The sequence below is a fragment of the Calypte anna genome, chromosome 3 (genome assembly GCF_003957555.1).
Source record: "Calypte anna isolate BGI_N300 chromosome 3, bCalAnn1_v1.p, whole genome shotgun sequence".
Classification (NCBI taxonomy): domain Eukaryota; kingdom Metazoa; phylum Chordata; class Aves; order Apodiformes; family Trochilidae; genus Calypte; species Calypte anna.
In genome coordinates, this window is record NC_044246.1 from 58,413,397 (window position 1) to 58,438,553 (window position 25,157).

Below are 25,157 nucleotides of genomic sequence, written 5' to 3' on the forward strand. Positions count from 1 at the left end.
TAAAACGTGTTACCTGCCTGGTATGTTACATGTCACTTATTAAGAAAAAAGTAATATATTATTAAAAAAAAAACTAAGAGGTTTCATTGGTACTACTGTAATTTTTAAACAAGCATAGAACCTTGTTTTTCACATCTTCTTCTATACATAACTGTGAGCATGGGACCATGATTTCAATATTTTTTGCTTGATTTATGACACTTTGCATTTTTCTCCTCTCTTTTTCAGATACCAAAGTGGGAAAAGGGAGACTCTTGAAAATTTAAAAGCATATTTGCAGTAATTTTTTTTAAATAGCAGACTTTTTTCCTACAATGAATCTTGTTCAAAAGGCATACTTGCCCCAAACAATGATTTTAAAAGAAATACTGGGAAGATTAGTCAACTCTTTACAGAGTACAGCATCTCTTTATAGTTGTCTCCTTTTCTTATTTGAAAACAATAGCTACAGATTATTTCACACAAATATTTTATTTTGCTGGTGTTTTCTGTGTAAATCTGGTGCCCAAAGAGTTAATGAGTTTTTGGAAGGCTCGTGCAGGCTATGCTGGAAGGCACTGACCAGCTCAAAACTGCTCCGGGCAGCTGTGGCTTCATGGAGTTCCAAGGAATTGCAACCACTTACACCAGATCTAAATATATCTGCATTTGAAGAGTCTCTATTAACTAAAATAATCAGGCTAGAGACAAATGTGGGAGTTTGTAGTGATTTCTGTATCAGGACAGCTCAATTACAGCACTCTGGGTTTTCCTAGAGAGGAGTCAAAACTACTTAGGTCCCCACGTGTGACAGAAAATATTTTAGTTTTCAGTTTTCTGATGAATGAAGAAAAACCTACAAAAGAATCAAAGGAAACAAGCCCTTCCCAGTAAAATTCTTCATCAAGATACTACAGTGAGCAGCCGGGCTATGTGAAAATTGCATATTTCTATTGCAAGCTGCTTCAGAAACTTTTTATGTTACATAAAGTGAACTATTTAGATATAGACATTAACATGAACATTCAGAACATTCAGTGACTGCCTACAGCATGTCATTATATGGAGTCCTGCAAACTAGTGGCTGATCACTGGGAATGCCTCTAGACTGAGCAGTAGCTACGCTATTCATGGGTCACAGGCAGTGTCCTTTGCCTTCTTTCTCCTTCTGTCCACGTTCTTCATGTATCTGACACACAAAAAAAAAACCAAAAAAAAAAAAACAACACAAAAATAGTGATCTCCTTTTAAAAATTGTTTGCCTTTTGTTGTAAAATTCACTCAATGGAAATTTTTGAATGCCCTACGTGTAAAGGGTCAACCCAAGCAGACATGTAAATAGCCATAGGATATTATCATATTCTTCTGGGATGCCTCCATAAAATAAGGAAAGAAAGGCTTCAGGAAAGAAAGTAAGAGTTATAACCAAAACATTCTCTGAGACCCTGGTTTAGCTTAGGGCAGAACACTACGGTTCCAGGGCTGCTCTGGACAGGAATTTAGGGCAAAGCTTGTAGGGCAGGCATGTTTGGGGTCCCCAAGGTTTACAATTGTTCTGCATGGCAATTCATCTCTGCCTATCTCTGCATTTGAAGGTATAGCAGCATCTGAATCAGATCCTGATCACAATTAACTAAAAAAAAAAGAAAAAAATGGTACCTGGTTAGAGATCTTTCTGCTCTGTAACTTATTTTAACACTGACCAGAAAGAGATACTGAGTAAGGACCATAAGAAACAGAAAGCAGGGAGATAAACTCTCCCCTGGTATCTAGCTGTCCTGTTGCTGGAATTCAGCAATACTGGGATTTCCTGAGCATGTTGCAGCTGGGCCATCTTGTTTAGCAGCATTTAATAGATCTATTCAGCATGAATTTGCCTCGTCCCTCTTTGAACTCATTTGTACTTTTGGCCTCCTCAACATCCTGTGGAAATGAGTTCCACGATTTAATTACGCATTGTGTGGAAAAGTACTTCCCTTTTGCTTGACTCCGCTGCCTGACATCCCCATTTTGTGTTCCCTAATTCCTGTGATATGAAAAACAGTCAACCTCCATACCTTTTGAAACTTACAAATGGCTGTTGAACCCTTCTCATTTCTTCTTTTTAGTTGGAATATGAATCTTTTTACTCAGTAATGCTCAACAGACCATACCACAACCGGAGCCTTCTGCCTGCCCTTGTCATGGCAATAAGGAATGAGGCCAGGGTGGGTATGCTATTTTACAAGCTTTTCTCTGAGGTACTAGAACACCAAAATCCTTTACCATTTCTCTCCACAAAGGAAGGTTCATATAGAAGGGGTCTCACATTTCAGTACTGGAGCACAGTTTGGTCCTTGGAAACTACTTCACCTTTATTTTCACTCTACAACTTGGGGGTGGGGGTGAGTGGAGCATTACCTTTCTCTCTCTAACGTCACCAAAGTCTAAGATAAGGGAAGACAACCTCTAAAAAATCCAAGGCCAAATTCCATCCTCAATTATGCTTTAATAATATCTTTGATGTCCACAAAGTTACAAACTCCTCGTCAGTGCCTAATTTGGTGTCAGGGGAAGGGAAGTACTTTCCTTTTTATTCTGAGGAAAAGAAGTCTTACTGGCAACTCCCTGTTTTGGCTTTGACTGCTTGGAATTACCATGGCAGTTCATTAATATAGGCTTGAAATGATTTTCTGTAAGCAATATTTGTCTCTGGATTTACATGACATTTCTGGCATCAGCTATACAAGTGCACTGTAAAACTGGTTTATTTACAGAACTTTCACCCTTCTTGTCAACACACAGCTGAAACAGAACAGCAGAGAGATGAACACAGTCTATTTGTGAGTCTCTGGAGAGAAGTACATTAATCACTAAGCCCCATATGAAAAGGTACAATAAACTTTTTAAGCAGTTTCTCTCCTGCAGTCTGTGTTTCATTTATGTTTCTGATGTCTCTGAAATGTGTGTTCTCAGCAAAGAGGGTGAAATCGCCAACAAGTAGAAATCTTGAAGACATTTCTTCTTGGTTGCAACAGAAAAAAAAAAAAACAAAACAAGAAAGAAAAAAAGAAAAAAGAAAGAGCTGGGTAATTAGCAACTGTTTCTGTCATCAGTTTTTAAAAAAGCTACAATAAAGTAGATATGGATGCGGAAACTAAGTGTTTTCCTGAAACTAATTGCAGCACCACTTGGGGCTGAGAGAGAGGCTACTGTAAGCCAAGCTTTAGGAAGTTTCTGCTGTGATACTGAAAATGGAGAAACCTGGAGGAGTAGCAGATGAAACTTCCCACTTTCTGCTTCAACCACACAACATCAGCTTATTACACTACAAAATACACGAACATGACATCTCACTAAAAGAATGCAGAAACAAACAGAAAGAAGAAAACACTGAGGTCGTTAAAAAAAAAAGCGTAAGAACTGAAGATATGGAAGAAATGTGAAGAATTAGTGTGATGGGGAAATGCTGCCATACAAATGAAGAGAGCCGTGACAAAAGCTTAGGCAGAGTATTTGTTGAAATTGGCTGAATTTGAGAATACCAGTCTAAAAGGGAGAAAAACCCTTGATGCAATAACAAGAACCCAGAATGACTATAACAAAGTACATAAGGTTGGTATTTGACACAGAAAATGAGAAACAGGAATGTGGGTAAATTTGAGGCTGCTGCAGATACATCATAAATTCTACATGAAGAGAAGTAAAGGGGAAGTAGTTCCTAGAAGAGAACTGGAAAAGAGGAATGAGAAAAGAGGAACTCCCTGAATTTCTCAGAAAATCTGATTGGTGGTCACCTGCAGCCACTGGAAAGTAGAAGATGAAAAAACCTGAGGCAAACCTGAGGCAACATGCAGTACAAAAACTGGCCTCAAAAACAACAGGACAGAAATGAATGAAAGGGAAAGGCAACTTTGCAAAAAAACTTCAAAAGTGGTAAAGACTAACTTTACAATTATCATAAACTATGCTGCAAAACACATAACCAGAATTTGGTTTTAATTCCACTTTTGCTAAGTACTTCAACTAGAGTACCTCAAGATTATTTATCATTTATATTTTTAGCTTTGTTTCTCAAGATTTTTGACCTTTTCTTCATCAGAAATCCTTCCCCTACTTATGTAAAGTTTTGTCCACCTAAAGTGATTTGATTAATTAACATTTAAATAATTTTTCTGATGAAAGTTATCATTAGACCTTTGGAAATTCTATATAAAATATATATGCATATATATTTCTACAGCCACTGTAGAAAAACATTTTAAATCAAAAAATTAATGGTGCAATTCCTTAACTCTAGTGGGTGTGACTGCTCATGCTATGTGAAGTGAATTGTTTGTGAATGAATGGTTTCCCTGTTGAGACAAAAAAAAAAGCAATAAAATTAACTGAAAGTTCCCTCTGGATCACTGGAGAAGTCATATAAGCTTCAGATAGCCATAGAAAAATATCACACTTAAACCACAATGAAAGTAATTCCTTAATGCAACATAAGAGTTGTTTTCATGGTTAAATGCTATAGACAGTAAACATGTCTATATGAAAAAAGATCAAAATGAAGACCTAGAAATTTAGTCCTGCTAAAATGACTTTAAGTTACATCAGCTTCAAAGCAAATTTATGGCAAAGTATAAATTCATACCCTTCTGTGATACTTTCACTGTTTTAACTGACCTTAGATTGTAGCCTTAGAATGGCAAAATATCAGTCACAGGAAACAGATCAACACATCAAAAGCAAAGTCATAAATATCTGGTCATAGAGACATGGTGAAAGATTTCTTCCTACCCACATCATTAAGTGAAGGCTGGATATCTCTATTTGTGAACATCTGAGCAACAACTAAATGTTGTAAAACTAAATGGACTGCCTGAAAATATTAGATTCATCCTTTTGCCTGCATCTGTCCCTCATATACAGCAGCACCAGCATTTCAGCCTCATTCAGCTGTGCTTCAGTTTTCATGGAGACTTTGAGCACTAAGGTAGATAATCAAGGAGTAATATGACAAGGAAGACAAAATAAAGACAGTGCTGGATATCACTCACACTTTACACCTTCTCATACAGCTCCCTTCAGGATCCCAGCACATGCTGAACAGAAAGGATGACAAGACAGACCTTGAATAATTTTACATTATAATACTCTTCACAGAAGAAAAAAAGCCCCCTTGCCATACTCTCTGTAGATAGTATGGCAAGAAAAAAACTTTACTTCTTTAATAAAGAATCTGGTCATAATCAAAAGCATTTAAAGCTTCTGTTAAATCAGTTTAGGAAATGAGACTCAGTTTCATCATTGCTAGGAGAACCTTATCTGGTAATGCAATCAATGCCATTTCAGTTGCAATCAATGCCAAATCTGAGTGTAAACCTTGTGTATGCTGCAAGAAGTTGATGTTTCAGCTACCTTTTCATATGCTATCAACTTTGCTGCCTCATCCAATGACAGATCATTTCTAAATGATGAAGCAAAATTACATTTAACAAAGAGGCTCTTCAAATTCTTCACTCAACTGTATTTCCCACAACAAGGTATTTAAATGTTAAAGTAAGCACGGATTGTGCTATTTTAAAATTCTTTCTAATTTTGAATGACTGAGTGGCATGTAGGATGTGATTTCCTTTTAGTTATAGCCTGACTGTTCTTCTGGAACAGTGCATTAGGATCTCAGTGGACAAAGGAAGAAGAACATGCTAATGAAATGATTTAAATTATTTGTTCTTGTTAATTTTTTTGTGTGTGTGTGTGAGGATAAAATTGTATTTCTGATATGATGTTGTGAAGACCTCCAAGCTTTTAGGTAAAAAAATAGTAGGTACCTACTATTAATGGCCAAAAAATCTTGAGTATCTACTAATGGCACAGGCCCCTGAGGCCATCAAGAATGGCAGTAGAGACATTCTGCCATTGAGTAGACAAATTCCTGCATGGCTAATGACAGTCGCCTTCAACTAAGGCTGAGCTGGCAGAAGAAAACCACTCTCAGCTGCAGCAAATGCTATAGTCTAAGATGTTAGAAAACAAAATAAATTCTCCAGTGCCTTTTCCAATGAAGTCTGCTTTCCAGTGACGAATGCAGAGGTAAGTGCCACAGATCCTTTTCAGAGGAATCTGTTTCTATTTCTCTGGCTGATTTCCAGAGGAAAAGATATCTTTGTCCCCAGTTGAGCAATGAATAATGCACGCGTTCCCAGATTATTCCACCTTGTTCTTTGCTATTTCTTTCCCCTAAAAGAGCAGAAACTTTTCTTGTTTCTACAGAGGTATGTCTACCTCATCACTAAGTCTCTTTGTATCACTCAGAGATATGGTTAAACTGCAGTACCTGACTCCCCATCCTGTGTCAGAGTACCCTGTTTCTCCACTCTGTCACAAACAAGGAAGGTGACAGCATTTCCTTTGACAGACAAGAGCAAAGTACTTTTAATGTATATTTAAGTTTGCCAGTCACATTGATTGACATAGTGGCCTGCAAGAAGCATTCCCTTACACCTTTAAGAAGCGTAGGCTTCATTCTGATTGTTTAACTACAGTGGGACAAATATCACTGAACACGAATCATTTATGCTTGCCTAGTATCCTGCAAATCAATAGTAAACTTCTCTGATCTGCTACTTTGAAATGGGTGAGTTCATAAAGCTGTTGTCGCTCTAAATCCACAATAGATATTGTTTAGAGGCTACATAAAACAGCTATACAGCATTAATAAAATAAGGGAAAAAATGTTTTCCCTGGCATCTGAAGAATCACCGCCTGCCACTCATTCTAAAGGGTTTCTATACTTCTCCAGAAATATCATCCATCTTTAAGGAACATCCTATTAGCTGGTTTAACTGTTTTAATAAAACATTATTAATAGAGTTCTCCAACACACGTTGCAGACTGTACATACTTTATCCCATTGCTGCAACAAAATTCATAATGAAAAAACCTGTCAGATTTGAGAAAGATAAGTTCTTTAACTGAAATAAAAGCACAGTAGTCTGTGAGACATGTTTTTGCCCTGAATTTATAAGCAGACTACTATAATAAGTACCATATCTAGAAAGAGTGAAAAGTCCAACTATCCTCTAGAGTCAAGATAGCAGCAAAGGATGAACTAACTAAACAAAAGTGAATTAGACTGGAGCCATTCTCAGAAAAATACTTGGCGAATTACTTTCATGAGAAAATGTCTAGATAAATTTTCAAAGTATCTGCAGCTTAAATCAGAAAGTATTAATAAATCCTGTTCTCTTGAGAGATTTCTATACCAGTTCTTTAGACAGCAAAGACAGCAAATAAGATCCCACACTTCTGAGTTCATCTCAAAGTTTAGCTATAAGGATTTTCAGACTCTGTTTTCTTATGTACAATTTTTGATTCTAATACTAGATATTTGTACTCACTCATAGCATCCGTTTCCACTTATGCACTCTCTTTCCTAATTAATGGATATCAAAGGGCATCACAAGAAGAAGATAATCTTATGAAAAGAATCATATAGACCCAACAACTTCAGTAAAATTCTACCTGAATTTCCTGGAATAGTTCTTTTCGCAGGATTAGCTCTTCCATTTGCAACATGCATGATCAAATTATGGGAGCTGTATTATCTTTACCCCTTTAAACTAAACAGCACACACTTTCTCTACAGTAAGATCTTAGATTCTAATTTATTCCCACACATTAAAGGAAAAAAATAAGTATTGTGTGCAAACACTGTGTGTGTATGTATGTGTGGGAGGTATTTTGCAATGTAGATGCAGCTGTTGCTTTGTGAGCTGCAGCTAGTAAAACAAGAATTATGAGCTGAAGGTGTCCACTTTCAGGTTCCCCTTGTGGAATAAAAAGTCTCCTTTACATTTATGATCCTGCTACCAACAAATATTTTTTGAGCCTTCCAAAAATTTCTTTTTTTTTTTTTTTTTTTTTTTTTTCCTTGCAAGATGAGAAGCTATTCTATTGGCTATATTGTAAACCTGGATATTGCTGTCTTCCTGAATCACATCCATTACAGACAGAATGTTGTAATGTTTTTGTTTGTTGTTCGTTTTTTGTTTGGTTGGGTTTTTTCTTTCAAAAATGCAGGTATCTGTCCTCCTTTTTCTGTTTAAAAAGACCCCATTTAGAGTGTACAAACAAGCATGTAAGAGAAAAAAAAAATAAAGGTCAGCTTATATCAACTAAAACAAAAATAAGCCCCCCCACACACTCTCCTCTGAGGCTGTATTCTGAGAAAAATCCTTCACAACCTCCTGCCTTTTTTCCACTGGATCCCTGCTTGATTTATCAAATAAGTGGCATGGCTGAGGAGTAACCATCATTCTGTGCCCTTTGCCCTCACAGTGTTCTGGGTTACACTTCTTAATTTAGGGACAGATTGTTATTTTGTTTAATAAAGATGCAAATAGGCAGCAACAGGGATTTCAAGATGACGTATGCATTAGCTTTAGAAATGCCTCAAACATATTTTTTTTAAGTTGGTTATGAATTTATATTTGTTACTTTCTCAGAACTCAAATTCATCTGATGGGCCCTCATGTAAGTAGAAAGATTTTCTTCTAAAGTAGAAATCAATGGTTATTATTTTTTAACATACAAATTTCTAAATAATACAAATAATTTGGAAATTTAAGTCCCGAGAATTTAAAATCAGGAAAATCAGACTAGAGGATGCTCAAATTTAGGAAATATCTTTTCTTGTCATCTGTGAAGATTATGCATCTTGAACCTTGCAAGGATTCACCTTTCATTCTGGTTTTATGAATTATTGATTACAGTACTGATCTGTTTACCGTTGAAACTAACCTGTCTCAGAAAACTACAAGCCAGGTTAGGCAAGTAAAAACTGACTACTTACACAGCGAAGAAATGATAGAGGAAGCAGAAAAACAACAATTTCATAATAAAAATCAGGAAGAGAAAGGAATTTTCCTTGCCCACTAAAAAAAAAATAATGGTAAGCACACTGAACAACAAATTTAAATCTCAGAGCAAATGCAGGTGAATGCTTTCATAAAATCCAAATAGAGGGTAAATTACAAAATGTCAAAGTAGTTAAAAGCATGAAGGAGATGAAGGTTGACATGTACCAGTTGCCACGTAGAAGTATTTGTTTTACACAATAAGAATCCACTGTGCTAGCTCACGTTTGAATGTGTCTGGGAATATATCAGGTTAACATCCCTGCTGTTAGCATTAAGTAACTGGAAAATGCATATAAAATGTGCACATTCTCAAAGAACTCTCAAGCACATAGCAACAGAGAAATATAGTAGGCTGAAATAATTAATTCTGATAAAATGTGAGACCATTACCCCTACCAAATTGTTCCAATTTATGGCAAGGCATATAAAAATACACACAAAACTTCCAACACTGCCAGGCACTTAATGTTATAGCAATAGAGATTTCTTCTGCCCTTTTGAAAGGCTTCCTTTAAATAAAGAGTTATACTGAAACGTGACTGAAAAGAGAATGTACAGCAAACCTGGTAAGACCTTGCAGGCCCAAACAATAGGTAAAGGGCCCATTCATTGCTGTGTGGGCACTCTTTATGCTTCTTACATGGAAATATAAAAATGTTATGTGGCAACCATCAGTGCTACTGCAGCCACACATGGCAAATGAAATGGGTGTGCCTAGCAGAAAATGTTATTACTAGGTTGTGCAAATATGGTAAATGGCAACATTTACATGCCATTTACAAATGACAGCTATTAGTAAGAAGCAATATGAACACTGTGCAGGCACTTTTCCCTACCAGGAACTTGTGAAAAATGCTCAGGCAAGAGAATTCAAAGTTTACTGAAGTCAAAGAGACACTTTGCTTGTACTTCAATGAGCTTTGGATCCACTCTTGAATTACAACTCAAGTTGCAGCTAAGAATAAGAACCTTACCCTAAAGAAATAATAATAGCTCACAGAATAACGCACTTAAAATTATTACCTGGAAAATTACAAAATACATTTCCTTATAAAGGAATAAACTTTTTTTTTTTAACTTCACAGCATCATAGAATGGTTTGGAAGGGGACTTTTAAAACATTACTGTATTCTTCTGTTTCCAGCAAACAAAGGAGATACCACTGTACTGCATAGTCATCACAGAAGATTTCTCTATGTCAATGAACTAACCAGGAGCCAAATAAGATTGTAAAAGTGCAGCATAATAAAAGTTTCTTCAAGAAGACAAACACAGCTGGGCAAGGACCGCAAATATGACAAGTGGGCCTTTTTATATCTCTATTATTAAAAGTCTGGCTCATTAAGAACTAGGAAGTCTGCCACTGTTAGTGTTAAGACATGAAATAATTCACTGTATTCTCTTTTCTTAACCTACTATAACTACAAGCCTGCTGCTGCTGTCTTATTACACAACCACTAATACTTGCACTAGAAAAACGAAGGGAAAAAAAATCTGTCATACTCTTTTGCTGAGAGGTTTGATCAACATATTTGGAGTATTTTCAGTTTGTCAAAATGAAACACTTCACAAAGTCAGCATCCAAATCATCCTTTGACTATTTCAGAAAGCACTATTTACACTGAACATTGTAAAACAACACAGCCTTGTGACTGATGAATTATTTTATTAAAAGCCTATGCAGTCACAATTGGCACTATTGCCAAAAAATGCTGTAAAACTTGGACAGAAAATATAAGTAAGCTATGCAAATTTACATGATTTTGATGATATTAATGTGATGAGGTTCCAATGTAGGCCTGTGTTAAAGTAAAACTTCAGCAGACAATATGCAGAGAGACAACACATGAATCAGAACACACTCATTCATTGCTACTATACTGAATGCTGAACCAATTTTGGTTTATAAACAGAAAATAAGCATGTTTACACCTTCTAACTGGCTGCATCCCCTGACACTGTTATGAACGAAAAATACCCCTTTATTTTAGCACCAAAACCAATGCAATTATTGCCTTCAGGTGACCAAGAATTGCAAATGCAATTTATCTATACCTTGTAATGAAGTTCAAGAGGTAAGTTAAGCAGTAAGGTCATAACCTAGCAATGTGATTTTTCTTCTGATATTTTGTGTACGTATATTTTTAGTGCACAGACACAAAAAATTACCATGCTACAACACAGAAGTGTCAGAATGCCACATTATGATGATTCCCATAGACTTAGTTTGTATTTCTGCATCCATATTCTCAATTTCTTATGCAGGTAAGTTTCTTGGCTGATTAGTCACACTGAATTCAAAGGAAGAGGTTCCTAATAGCAGGAATAAGCACAGTGTGCCAATCAGCTTAGAAAAGAGAAACTATCTAAATGGAAAAATAATTTTTACTGAAGAACAGAAAAAATCCCACTCAGATACACCAAGATAATAGATGCAAAGCTCCACATTACCAGAGTGTAAAATAATCTTGTTGAAAGATTCTTTGCCCTTTCTTGATCAAGATGAATCACATGGGTGCTCGTATTAATCAAACAGGGCAGATTGGGACATGTCAGGAAATTTAATAAGTTCTGCAGAGTCTTGGTTCCTGTTGTTGAGCTAGTTCCTCATGGTTATTGTGATATTCTGGCTCTGGTGCAGTCCACAGGAGATTTATTACAGAGCTCATTACGTTATTTTGATACACTTTAATTAAAATATTAATTAAAGATAACTGTAACAAGGGACCTGGAATGTGTTCTGTGAGATCAGCTTCACAGAATGACATGTTGCTTCTCATCTTAAATGTAGACTTTTAAGCAGGCTTTATCTGTTGATGTAGACAACATACCAGCTTTTCCAAAGTTGTTCCTAAACTGAGAAGCATTTGGGCTTTTTGCCTTACTTGTAGTAAATTTCCATATGAGTAAGACTGCTAGAAGTTTTCAGGGATGTAAGTCTCTGAATTGTAAGCTATGATTCATGATTAGTTAGAAAAAAAATGCACTATTAGGGTATTAGAGCAGAGCACATGCAGCTGATGCTTCTCATTCTCTCTTTTATATAACCCTGTCCCTCTAATTCACGATATTAATCAATGGGTTTAGAAATATTTTTCCTTGTGAATAAGTCTAGGAAACAAAGGCAGCAGACATACTCAAAAAGTGATAAACTGTACAGGTCAGTGATGTGCAAATTGCAATGTGGCTTCCCTGTGGATTTCACTGTCTTTGGAAGCAATACAAGAGGCAATGCCTGGGCATGTGCACACACATATGCACACATAAAATACACCAGGCCTTCAAATTACCTGAAGTAGAAATTATTTGGAACATCATAAGAAAAAAAGAGCTCCTATGCATCTTCTAAAAGCATAAATACTGAATGAAAGGAAATGTTAGGTTTGAAACATTTATTATCATGTTCCTTTTGAACTCTAATAGTATATTAATGGATGTGCCAGAATAATATCAAAGCAGAGGCAACCCAGAAAGCCCACTGGAAAAGGAGCACCTTGTTGAATGTGACTTAATGGATAAGATGCACCAGAACAGACTTTGATCCCCCCAATAAAAGCAGCAACAGCCGTATCACAGAATACCCTCAGAACATTCTGAAACATAATAGAAGCAAAGTTTCAGTCCTCTGCATTGTTCTGCTAAAGAACCAAATGTATGAATTTCTACATTTCCTTGAAATAATTTGTCAGCTTGGCCCTCCCTGTTACAGAAAGCTTGTTAATAGAGCAGTGTTCCTCCTTTACTCTTCCTAAATGATGTTGTTGGCGTTTATGTTTACAGCTTGTGCCAACTGAGAGTCCTGTGACATCTGTGGAGCTTGGCAGTCTGCTGATCCTCTGTGTGTCATGTCATGCTGAGAGTCACAGGATCACTGAGGCTGATAGGGACCTCTGGAGATCTCTTGCTCCATAATCTGGCTCTGTCTTCCTAACACCCCCCATCAGCTATTTATACACAGAGATAAGATCTTTCCCAAGCCTTCTCTTCTCCAGGCAGAACAGCCCCAGCTCTCTCAGCCTCTCCCCGACTGAAAGATTCTCCTAGTCCTTTTTCACCTTTGTGGTGCTTCACTGGACTTGCTCCAGTATCTCTGTATCTTTCTTATACTGGGGAGCCCAGAACTGGATGAAGTGCTCCGGATGTGGCTTCATAGCATGGACTGATAATAAGGCAGTAATCTCTAAGAGATATTGAGACACTGGCACAGGCTGCCCAGGAAGGTTGTGGATGCCCCCACCCTGGAAGTATTCAAAGACAGGCTGGATGGGGCTTAGCAACCTGATCTGGTGGGAGGTGTCCCTGCCCATGCAGGGGGGTTGAAATTAGGTAATCTTTGAAGTCACTTCCAACCCAAGCCATTCCATGGTTCAAGTGAGCTCAGTACAATTTGTCACTAAGGTTTGTGAATTAAGAAGGCCTACGAAGTTCTTGTTAAATCAAACAAGACTGACCCAAAGGTAGGCTGACAACTTAATCTAACTCAGCAAGCATGCACCAAGAAGAGTAATTTCTAACGAAGGCACAGTTTCAATTCCTCAGAAAGATCAATAATTTCAGTTATATTTTTGCTGTGAAGTAAATAAAAAGAATATCTTGATCCCTGATAAATCTGTGACATCTGAATAAGTTCTGCACTTCATTTTAATATACAAAAATTGAGACTTCATCTTATGAGACAGTTAACCTATGCAAATACATAGTCCTATTTTTGTATGTTTACACTGCTTCTTTTTCATTTGCTACACTTAACTGTTGTTTGAAATTATGTTTAATGAAATAAAATATTCCCTTGTCTTCCATGCAGGTCTGTCTTTAATTTTGTATTTGAAAGGAAAGCCAGTTTCTTATGGTATCATGAAACAATTTAGAGACTATCTTTCACTAAATTTGGTGTAAAAAATGGAAAAAATATTTTGTCACAATAGAAAGTTTCACCGGTCTACAAAAATGCTGATCAGATTATTTTTGTCTTTTTATTTTTACTGATGAATACAGGAGAAGTATGAGTTTACCTGACAAAGAGTTCTGTATGTCAGAATTAAACTTTCCAGTAGAGAAACAATTTTGCATTAAGAGAAGCTATAACAGATGAGAAAAATACCAAGATATGGTTCTGATTGCCAGAAATAAGCAATTCTGTCTTGTCACATAAAGCTAGAAACCATCTATTTTTATCTTGATGCTGGTGATGGAAAATTTCTTCCTGATCCTGTGGAACACAAATTGATGCTTTCAAACCTGAATATATGACCCTTACCTTTTGAAAACATCACAAATGTATTACAACTACCTTCTCACTCATTTGCAGGAGCAAATATGCCTTCAGATAATAATTACTTGGAATTTATATCCTTTTCTGCTAGTTCTCAAGCCCACCCTTTCCTTAGAAAAAGCTTGTTCACAGTAAAATGAATTTCCGCACCTTAAAGATAACGAAGGAAATGAAGCAAGACAAAAATGCTCCCTGCAGAACCCAGATACTAGAGGGAAGAATTGCAGCTTTGAAATAGATGGTTCCTGTGGACTGGTCTTTTAGGAAGCTGCTGAGGATGGCTGTGTGGCCACTTGACAATTGTGTTGGAATGAGGGAAAATAGCCTTCTCAAATAACTATGGGAAGTGCTAATATGCTGCGGTTATGATGTAAACAGAAAACCAAAGGTAACAAGGTATTATGGATACATCTTATTTTGTAATCTGGTTTTACTCTTTAGTGTGAAACCAGAAATTTAGGCTTCTTAGATGTTGTACTAGAAGAGTATCTTACAGGTCAGTGATTTTTTTCCTTGTACTATCGAACCTATGCCTAGTGATACTCGTTTTTACAAGAGTATCTCGGAGTTCATTCATGTAAAAATTTCCATTTGCATTCAAAATTATCTTTCTCTTGTAAGTAACAAATCCATTTATAAGAATTTAATAGAAGATCTCTAAGTAGGTCTGGAAGGCCAGCTTAGCTAATCATAGGACTGACTTGAATAATTATTTTTTTTTTAATGACAGTATTTTTATATTAACATATATCTATACTCGCTCTAAATCTTTACTTCTTCCAGACAGTTTCATACATTTTTTTTAAAATCTTGTATTTTAGAGAACAAACTCTATGTATTGCCACAAAGCGAAAGGAGCATATTTTTTTCCTTGTTTAAAAAAGAGGAAATTAAGATTATGATCTGTGATTTTCTACATAGAATTAAAGATCGGTATCAAAGGATAAGTATGAGTCAAAATCTACTGAGTTTGTACTAAAATGAATCACCAGTATTATCTGAATTAACGGCACCATTTCAGTTTTTCTGTATCTATTCCGGCGTTTGATTTATTGATTCTTTTCTCCAACCTCACTGTAGTGAATACTAATCTCTGAGGTTATGTGGTTCTTGAACTGACCACCCTAACTCACTACTACAGGACTTGCCTCATCAGGAAAAAACTCAAACCCTCTCAGTAATATCAAGCTGTAATATTACCTCAGTATTAAAGAGCACTGATCTAGCCTGTCATAGCTAGCAGAAGACCATATCCTGGGCAGGACACTCCTCAGGGACAGCCAGCAAGGAGGAACAAGGGGCATCAGTGGGAGCAGCCAGTGCACTTGATGACTTGTTACCCATCCTGTAAGGCTCAGCCAGGCAGGCTTCTCACCCAGCAGGGGTCTGAAGGCAAGCACACCAGGGAACACCCCTCAGTCACAAGCAGCCTTCAGAAATCTGTGGAAGGCATAGACAGCTAAATAGGTCTCTAGACTAAACTTCCACCAGGCAGAAGAACAGTTAGAACTTTCCTATAAAAAAAGTAAAATGTGGAAACTCAGTTACCTTCCTTTTTTTTTTCTGGCATCAGCTATATACTTATATTTATTCTGTGTATTTGTTGCTTCTTGATAGGATATTTCTGTTTCTGAAGAATGACAACATTTGCTGTGTAAAAAAGCTGTTTCTTGTCTGCTTTTGGAACAGCCAGTGTTAAGATACTAGAACAGAAAAGGCCTGGAATAGTCTGGGAATACAAATATCTGAACCTTGTTGAGTATTTGGTTTGTTTCTTAGGACTTAAACTATTTCCTAGTGTTGGAAGTGTTCTGTGTCAAACTGCACCTTTTATCAGGACTTCCTATGCTGTAGGGTGATATTACAAGAATAATGTACAGGTAATATTTGCACATGGCAGGTATGAGTGTAGGTACAAGAATAGGTGGAAAATAAAGAATGAGACAGACAAGAAAGCCTAGAGGCCTCATGCATTGTTTGTTGTCAAACACTCATCGCCTAGTTTGATGTTTCTGAGAGCGATGTAAAACACAGGGTAACCTTTGCCCATTCCTTACTCTGGAATTCCCATATACCAATTGCTACTGAGGCAGAGCAGTTTCCCTGGGATGGCTGCCAGCACTGTGAGCACATCTTGCTGAAAATAACTTGGTGCCAAGAAGATGCAAAGGGCAATCACTTAAAGGGAACGATGCCGTCAGAGGATTTAACACAAGCGCAAGACGACTACAGCAACGGTGAGGGAGGAATATATATATATTTCAAATGAGAACTGAGCAACCATTGCAAAGTAACCTTGGCAGTCTCTAGAACTTATTTCATTAGTTACAATAATTTCAGGTGCCTGGAGGCAATTTTATTTTAAATTTGTACCGATTTTTTCAGAATGATTAAGAAGCTGGAATCCAGACAGAGGTGTAGCCTCATTACTGATGTGCTAGTGAGAAAAAGATGAGATAATTTTGTCAAACTCATTTATTTATGAACAAATGTTTGTTGGGAGATATTTAGGAGGCTATTAACTGCAGTACTAACCTTGTCATAGTAGAATAAAAGATAGCAAGGGAAGACATTAAGAATGAGGCAAACCCCAGAAAGATTTGAACTGTTTGTTTGTCTCTTTGAAGTAAAATGCAGCTGCCAGAATATTACCATAGGACTTACGTAAAACACATAAAACTAACAAGGCCAGGTTGATTACACAGGAGAGCAGGATTTTGCTTATCAGATTCAGATACAGACTGTATACACAACCTGGAAAAAATAGTACTTTTTTTATGTAACATATGCAACTCTCTTTCCTACATGGAACATTACAACAAATCCAAGTAGACTTTTCTGTGCATATATAAGAAGGGAATTTATCATAGAATCATAGAACTAGCCGGGTTGGAAGGGACCTCAGAGATCATCTAGTCCAACCCTTGACCCACCGGAGCAGTTGCTAGACCATGGCACTGAGTGCCACATCCAGTCTTTTTTTAAATGTCTCCAGGGACGGAGAATCTACCACCTCACCGGGCAGTCCATTCCATAGCCTGATCACCCTCTCCGTGAAGAAATTTCTTATTAATTCTTATTTCTTATTAATATTTAAATTTAGTTTATCTCTATGAAATTTTCTGTACTGCACAGCTTTTCAGGTCCCCTTGACAGATTAAACATCTACCTGTAGATCTGATCTTTCATCTTGCCTGCTTATGTTAAAACCTATTGTTTTCCCCCATATCTGTATTCACAAAGAAGTCATAATTAGAATCTCTTATTCAGTCATTAAAATTAGAAGGATATAAAAGTATTTCAAATCGCCATAACTCTTCATATCCCCATATATCTTCTGTCAGTTTTCAAAAATATGTATTGAATAAATATATTACAAAATTTCTAAAAATGTTATGATTGAGTAATCAATTGCTGGTACTCTCAACTGGTATTGTGAAAACCTGCACAGACATTTGACTTGCTCCATATATGCAGAACTAGTCACATGATTAAAAACATTGTTATGTATTTAAAATAACCATTTTCCTTTTTAAATTGCCATTCTGGAACACGTAATTTGCAGATACTGCCATCATGTTTTTTCCTTCACCTATTAGGTAAAATTTTCATAATAAATTCTCAAAGATTTGTGAATGGTCCAGGTATTCACACATAATGAGATGCTACTGGGTGAACCAGTGAGGTTAATAAAAGTTCTGGAATGAATATCTTATGATCTGCATTTCTTCTTGTTTCTAAAAGTCAACTCTCTGCTTCCAAACTTCTGCTCAGATTTTTTTTATTTTATCCCTCATCCTCAGGGGGAATACTTTCCAGTACTACTTAAACTAGGAATATAGTATTTGTTATGTATGGGTGGATACTTCAGTTATTCTCTTTTAAACACATGATGATTTCTTTGGAAAATTGGAAGAAATATATCTTTCACTTGGAAAGGAAAGTGTTGAAGAGTGTGAAAATCCTCAGTTTCCTAGCAGCTCATTTTTAAATTTTACAGAGCTGTCTCCTATGCAAGCAATCTTTATCCTGTTCTTGGAGACAGTCTTTAAGTCACCAGAATCGTGCAGTAAACCATCGTAAAGAAATCCACATACAGCTGGGCACAAACGCCCGAGTACCCTGATGGTCAACAGATCCACAAGCAACAAGTGCAGAAATCCAGGAGGTCAAAAGCTCAAGACTTGATAGAAACAAGGAAAAGCAGTTATGAAACAGACAATATCAGCAGTTCTACCGTCAGCACCAGATGTAGGAAGATGCATTATTAAAGATTTAAGATAGCAAGATACAGGGCAATTTTCCCCTGTTGTTCTCTGTACCCACCCTCTCCCCTTTCTTCCTCCTCCACCCTTTCACTCACTCCCTGACCGCGCCCTTCCCGCAGAACGTGAGGCAGAGCCCCGGCTTTTGGGTCGGAGTCGACAAATTATCTGAGGGGGATTCTGGCTGGAGCCACGCAGCCTCGGATGCTGTGTTGCTGAGGAAAGGTGAGCTGTGAGCGGAGCTATAGGATCAGAGAGCTTCTCCCTCTCTGCTGAGGAGGGGCCTGCAGGGAGCACAGCTCTGGGGTGTGTGGGGTTTCCACCCCACCTGCTGAAACACATCCCTGCTACGGTTCGGGTTCTGCGGGCAGAGTTCCTGCTCAGTGAGCATCTGCCTTGTGAACTGAACCCTTAATTTTTAGAGAAAAAAAATTTTAAAAATCAAATAGACGCTTGAAGTTATTCTATCCCCGGTTTGGGAAGTATTCCCCTAGGATACAGAGCAATTTTCTGTAACAAATTACTTGTTTTATGAAATGTCAAGTTTCCACAGTAGAAGACTGTCAACAAAAACTGCTTATTCAAACGTTTGGTTGTTCTGCAGTCAAACAATAGATTCACACCCAGAGAACAGAAGACATAAGTATCATATTTAAACACTAAGTAACTTGTGAGTTAACCAAATTAACTTTGAGTTAAAAACTTGAATCTCCAACTCTTAAAAAATATTTATTTACAGATAGAAAGATTTCCAACAGTAGCCTTTAATACATTTGTCTTTCCTGACTTTCCATCTATGGGTGATATAGATGTCTTACTGATCTGACTAATGTGTTACATACAACTTTTTCATACTCTGCTGGTAGTGCAACACACTTTGCAACATAGAGCAATAGCCTTAAATAATCTCTTAGCTCAATACAATTTTTCCTGCGTTAGCATTTCATTTGGTATGACTCTGAACTCATATGATATCATGTTCCTATTTGGAATCTAAAGTCTCTGAGACCATCTCTGCTTGCCTTTCTCCCTTTCACTCTGTTATCACTCACAATCAGAAATGTCTCTCATGTTTCGTGATAGCCAAGGATGCATCTTCCACTATGCCAGCCGACGGTCTGCCTTAAGGTGATGCATCAGCTTCCTGTAAGAATCTGCTTTGAATTCAGAAGGAAAGTCCACAATCAGAAGAGAAGAGATTATCTTTCCTTTAATACTTCAATTTTTTTCAGTTTCAGTTTTCATTAATATATCCTTTTATACCAGGCTCTTCTAGATCAGTGCACATGTGAAGAATGAAAAGTGTCTTCTCTTTCCTTATACCATACACAATGATGTCACAACTTAGGCTGACTCTTTCAGCGCAGAGGGACTGCAGAAGCACTGCCTGAGGTTATTCATAGGCAAGATGCAGAGGATCAGCAGGTACTTGACTCTGAAAGGCAGTGAGGGTGATTTAAGGCACCAGCTGAAAATCACACCACCATTGCTGATTTCAGCAGAAACACCTCCGAACCAACCTATGCATCTCTACAGTACAAATTTTTCATTACCAGCATTGACAAATCTGGAGTGTATCAAATGTGAGGGTAGAATATGATGAATCTTATCTCCCAAGAGGAACCACAAGAGCAACTGTGTTGACAGTATTCATATCTGACTTTTTAATGCAAATTAACTAGAACAATTTTTTTCTCTCTGCTGCACTCAAGTGGCACTTCTCTGTAGAATTCAGTGGTATCACAATTCAGATCCCAATTTGCCACAGAGGTTGATTTACACTAGTGTCTTTATAAACTGATTATTGTCTTGTATATTTTAAACATGGACAAGAACTCCCTGCTTTGTTCAAAGGCATTAGAGTTGCTTGCATTGAACTTAATAAAGTGTATAACCATTTAGGTAATGAAGAAGTTGTTAACATCAGATTGTGACTAATTTTCTGCCTGCTCCGTGGAGAAACAGCATTAGTTCTCATGCCAGAACCTATAAATCACTGTGGTGAAAAGGTAATTTTTAGACAAGTGTTCTCAGGAGAAAGTGAGTTTAAAAGAGTCAAAAAGGAGAAATGCCCCTTCAGTGTAATATTTCACAAAATGTCTCTAGTAATTGAGAAAGTAGCTCAGAGGCTTTTGAAGTTCTCCTAAAATCAGAGCTGAAGGTCAACTGTCAAAGTACTGCCAACAGGTAACAATGAAAGTGTGGCTACATAGCTCCGAGACCTGTTTGCTAATTCTTTCCTACCTTTTAAACTCCCAGACCTTCTGAGGCTTTTTTAAGATAATTGTTTGTTTATTTGCAAACTGATTTTCATCAGCAAACATTATAAGATGTAATGCCAAGCATAAATCCACATTAAATACTTCTGGTTTTATTAATTAATGAAACGTGAAATAGTTTTTACTAATACTTAGAAAACAACAGAAGTCAGCTCAGGCTTGTTCACATTAGTAGTAAACATAATTAAAAGTTTAAAAAGGATTAGCCAAGTGATGCTTTGTGGATTTTTACACTAAACTGTGAATATCAAGTTAAAAATTCCCAGGTAGTGAAACCAAGATGCAGTCGGTTGTTAGGTGATCCAGATGAATGTGAGGCTTTCTGACCAGCTGACATGTTTAAACATTATAAACCTGGCTTTCTCATATTAGTGAATTTAAAATGTTTGCTATGGTGTTTAAGCAAAAAAGAAAATAAAATCAACAAGACCAAACAAACAGAATCCTGCACTCCTTTACTTTGCTAGGGAAATGCTAAAGAGCTGAATTTGGGAGAAGAATACATCTGTGGTGCAGCCTCTTTTTAAAGCAAGTGTGTTTCACACATGAAAAATTGTAACCACTGTAAGGCAATCTTTACATGAAATAATTTCTTCAACACTATGTACTTATCACATAAATAAAGCATGGAACGCTCATGGATTTCTTTTCCCCTCACTTGTTTTCAAAATCAGGAACAAAAGCAGTACTAGGACTGTTGGGAGGAGAGTGAGGATTGTTGAAATTTCAGGTTTCATTCACTGAGTTTCCAGTTCAGGCACTACAAAAATAAAAAGATCAAAGTAGACTTTTCAAAATAGTCACTGTACTGGAACCAGATTCCCAGTAACCTCTGTCCACCAGCAGGCACCTAAAGCAAGTGAATTCTCTGTGCCCATCAGTCCTCACAAGACAGGTAAGAATATGTATTTGGGTTTTCGTCTTAAAACCAATAATTAGTTAGAACAAAAGTTGTTCAGGAGGAGGTGCTGATTCTGAGGTAGCACCCATTGGGAAGATTTCTCAGCTTCAGGACAGAACATCTGGATCTGCCTGGGGAGATCTGCCTGAAACAACCTTTGTGTGCCAGTTCAGCAGGGAACAAGCTTTGGTTTCACACCACTGGGTCCACTGTGGGGCATCAGGCTGTGGGTTCGGTCTGCCAGGCCCCACAAACATAGAGTTCAACCCTTGGGAGTGGTAACCCACCCAAAACTGAAAGCCAACTCAAGCAGAAAGGGAACTTCAATGTTTTTGTCCTGTACCCTCTAGAGAGCACTAACCACAGGCTGTTGGCTACTCCCATCTGAGGTAGAATGGGAAAATATTTCCCAAGCAAGATATCATCATGCACAGCACTTTTTCAGATCTGGACACTTTAAGATTTTTCAAAAGCTTGACCAATTCTATTAGCTTTAATGGTGATGATATTTAGCACATGCTTCCTTCAACAGCTTCATGTTGCATTGTTTTTTGTTACCATGCTACTGCAGAGGTTGTATTTTGGTGTGGATATTATTATTACAAATACAGTTTTGTGGTTCAAAGAGAAAGGATGTCACAGCCTTACTACATGAAAAATATCTTGTGATACAGTGCAATAGATGTTGGTCTCTAAACAAAATTACTGTTTTCCTGTTATTCCTCAGCTTTTAAAATTATTGCTTACACGGTTGTGTCATCAAAGCAGATCATGGACTAAAATGAAAACAAGCGAGATCGGACCCCTCCGTATTACAAATACATCTACTTTTCCAGATGATAAAATTTACCTGTGGGGTTGTTATTTCAAATACAATCTAGTAAACTTTTTTTTTTTTCCTGTTAGAAAGGGAAGGAGAGAAGGGAAGTTTAGAGGGTGATCAAAGGAAAAGAACGCATTGCAGCTTCTGTAGAGCCTCCAAAAGCAGCCCCATGGTACTTCAGTGCTGAGGAAGCTTTTGAAAATTGGTGTGAAACAGGTTTGGTGAAAGGTAATGAGCCTAAAATTTGACCTAACTAGTAAAGAGAAGGAGTGCTTCTAAGTCTTCAAGCCTCAATAGGTCTGAGCTTTCACAGATATAAATTGATGGAGTCCTATTCATCTCAGTGGAACAATGCCATTTTACACTCACACACCAATACTATTCAAGTCTGCTTTTTATCTTTCAGTAATTCTGCTTTTTAAAGCAGCCCTAAAAAGAAAACCAAACAACTGGCACCTGAGGCATTTGCTTGGTGAAGAAATATATTCCAGTTTTATCTTTCTAGCTGGCACTTATGGCTTGGTTCAAGAAAATGAAGGTTTTTTCATAAGAGAATTTTAGAGTTTGGAAAATATATTTCACTACAATAGTTCTCTCTCAGCAGTGTATTTTTTTCCGTTTTATTGAGTGCTGTAAGGGCATTTTTAAGAGGGTTTTTTAAAAACATTGTCCTCAGATTGGGTAAATCAGAAAGCAACTCACAAGCCTTGAACAGACAAAGCTCCCTCTTTTCCCTTGCTGATGTGTGCAAGTTCTTCTTTATTAATCAGAACTAATTATTGTTTTCCAGGCTGTCTGACAGTCTTTTAATGAACATATTGATTAAACTGGAGATACACCACCTAATTAAATTTATGATGGCCGTTCTGATGCAACTTGAAGATTGTTATTAATAAAGACTCAGACATTATGGCAGTGAATGAAACGGAAATGCCTGTAGATAAGTAATATAGAGCCAAGTCATACCCCAACACTTGAAAGAGGAAGGGGCAGTAATCTTTTGCAACATGGTTGCCAGTTAATACAAAGACAGAAGTGTGCTGTCTCCATAAAGACCTCATACATCTGCTTTCATCTCTTTCTGCATGTCCATGTGAGGTCTTCTCTCAGCAGCTGGGTACGTAGCAAGCCCTCATTCTAACCTTCTCAGAGATTTATAGCCAGTTATAAGTGGTAAGTTGAGGGCTAGACCAGACATCAAATCTTGCCCATATTTACTGTGCTTCCTGTGCAGCTGCGTAACATAAGTGAAGCTCACAGCACCGATGCATCCTCTGTTTCTTTTGGAAACTGGTGAGCTACAGAAATATTAAGCAGATGCTGTCCTCTGGCATTGCCTAAACAGAAGTCCCAGTTTTCATTCTATACCAGCATCATCACACGTAAAGGTGAAAATAGCTACAACCCTTTGTCTGACAGCTGAATTCTTGGGAAAATAGTAAAGCATTTCATCTCAATATGTTTCACTCTAAAGCACAGCAACAACCCAGGAATCATCACCTCTCTTTCCAAGGGATGAATCCTTGCACATTACTTGATCTGTCCACCTACATTAGCACAAGCCCCAAAGCTTAGCCTGTCTTCACAATCACTTAGGAAGTGTGCTATGGGAAAAAAAAGGTTGGGTAAGGGGAAAGAAAGGGAATAAGAACATAAGAGTACACATCCTTTCATTCCATGGTAGATCAGTAGCGTTCTCCAGGAGTTCTCTAGTTGAAGTGTTTTAATTTCACTTTTACAGATGTATGTGTCTCTGAGCCATCTCTGAGTTGCTGCCTGTTCAATCAAAACATGACTGCCTCCCACTTTATTCCTGGAAGAGCAATGACTGTCTTTTCTTAAAAAACATCTTTGCAAGATACAGATAGGTTAGCATCATAGATGGCTACAAGCAATCATGTAGAAAATTATGTAGAGGTCCTGACAGCAGCTGCTCCACAAGCGTGTGTTTATACCTCTGTGCCAATTAGCTAAACTTAGTTTGACAGGAGATTCTGTGCTCTACTTTAAAAATCTTACACTGCTGGCATTAACACACACCATACTAAGATATTAGTTGGTGAGTTTTCTCATACCAGAAATTTTTGTGGGGAAACTAGTATAAACCTACCAGCTACAGAGAAAAAAAAACCCAAACCTCTGAAACTAACTTTTAAATATTTGTTCTCATTTCTAAAATAACCTACTCAAAGATAAATAAATCTTGTTGTTTGTGTCTGCATGCATTTCTTCCTTAGCTAAATGATAACAAATTTGTCTCTGTGTGTGACTGGGAGAATTCTAACTGCTCATCCCCACCTATTATGAGGGAGAGATCATCAGCTATGTTTATCCATCCAGGCAACCTGGATGTCTTATTTGGCTGGATAGTAAGCTAGCAGAACTGTATCATATACCACCATAAGACTATGTGGCTTAAATAAGTATCTCAACCGAGTTCTCACCCATTCTCACTCACAGGTCCCAGTGGGATGAAGAACAGTATAAGGAAAACAGACTCAATAGGGCCCTTTCATTAGTTTAATTTCTATAGTTCAACACTGTTTACAGAATAAAATTAAAGCTATAGGTTTCACTTTCTAAAAACAGACTAAGTATAACACGGATATAAAAATTACATCACTGATAGACTCCAGAGACTACACTATTAAAGCTGTGTAGAAGAAAAGTTCAAATAATTTGAATGTTTGTTTTTTAGAATTGTCTCTGCCCCAAGCTTTTCACTTACAGGTTTGCTACTGAACACT

General features: G+C 37.3%; 1 protein-coding gene across 3 annotated transcripts in view; it reads right to left on the reverse strand.

The window, feature by feature from the left end:
* Nucleotides 1–25,157, reverse strand: part of PDE7B (phosphodiesterase 7B) — a 170,935-nt gene that overhangs the window by 141,412 nt on the left and 4,366 nt on the right. The window contains exon 1 of one of the 3 annotated variants that reach the window (XM_030446752.1): nucleotides 15,343–15,466. The exons of 1 other annotated variant lie outside the window; for it this stretch is intronic. The gene's annotated coding sequence lies outside the window, so the exon portion shown is untranslated. Of the gene's footprint in view, nucleotides 1–5,006; nucleotides 5,024–15,342; nucleotides 15,467–25,157 lie in introns of those variants that run through there. One more of the 3 variants, XM_030446753.1, reaches the window with a different exon arrangement.